Consider the following 1,200-nt stretch of genomic DNA (forward strand, 5'->3'; position numbering starts at 1 on the left):
TAAGTAAAAGTCTTATGTAAGTATATATATATATATAAATATAAGTGTTATAAGTTAACACACACACACACACACACACACACATATATATATGTGTTATATCAAAATAAAAAATTACATTAACATTCATTAAACTGATTGCAATTCAGGGTTATTATTGTTGGATTGAACTGTTTTTAGATTTTACACTGAAAAAAAAATGCTGTTTTATAAGAGAAGTCACTGACTTTTTGCGACAGGTGGGATACAGCTTACGGCATTTCTCATTCATATGGTATCCGTAAACGGCGATTGAGTGTTGCGAAATTCAATGACGTCAAGGCTGTAATGTGATTGGTTATTAAGGCACACATGATCCAAGTTGACCGTTACGCTTTCTTCAATAGTAAGTAATACAGACCCTCTCATCTCCCTCTAGTAAAACAGTCTCTGGTAACTGCTCTTATGAGATCATCAGGTGTGGTGATGGCTGACTGAGTGCAGGTGTTGACCAGATGAGATGCTGGGAAATGTAGTTCCCAGCTGGTGACTGAGGATAGTGAATGGACTGGTGACTGGGGATTGTGACACCTACACTGTAAGTAGACATCTGTCAAATGCAGAACATTATTAAAACACGTCCTAATAACTGCTTTTTTGAACAATCACAGAATGAGTCCTAAGACAGCTGATATTTCATACAGTATATGTCATTTTGTTTTACAGAGTGTTGATTAACTTCTCCAGTTTATTAAAACAGTTCTAGAAATGGCATCAGACAGAACCAGATTCATAGTCAAATGCAAACATGGCCACAGAAATTCAAATAACTCTATTGTAAAAATACCCTTTGAAAGATCTTTAATAAGCTGCTTGATATTTTCAGAAGGTCAGAGTCTGATGAAGGTGATGCTATTCATATGACTGAACTTCAGCAAGACTGTAGTGACTGTTACCACGTGATATTGTGCAATACACCTAGCATATTCACACACTCCTCATATATTCACACACACACACACACACACACACACTGATATATAAATAATACTAATTCTAATAAATTCAGCTGCACATCTTACACTCAGATCAATATTATTACAACAGACATAATGCAAAATAGACTGTTTATTTGGTGCTTTATAATGATCTATCTATCTATCTATCTATCTATCTATCTATCTATCTATCTATCTATCTATCTATCTATCTATCTATCTA

Source organism: Sinocyclocheilus anshuiensis, unplaced genomic scaffold, assembly GCF_001515605.1.
Source record: "Sinocyclocheilus anshuiensis isolate Anshui unplaced genomic scaffold, SAMN03320099.WGS_v1.1 scaffold564, whole genome shotgun sequence".
Taxonomy (NCBI): domain Eukaryota; kingdom Metazoa; phylum Chordata; class Actinopteri; order Cypriniformes; family Cyprinidae; genus Sinocyclocheilus; species Sinocyclocheilus anshuiensis.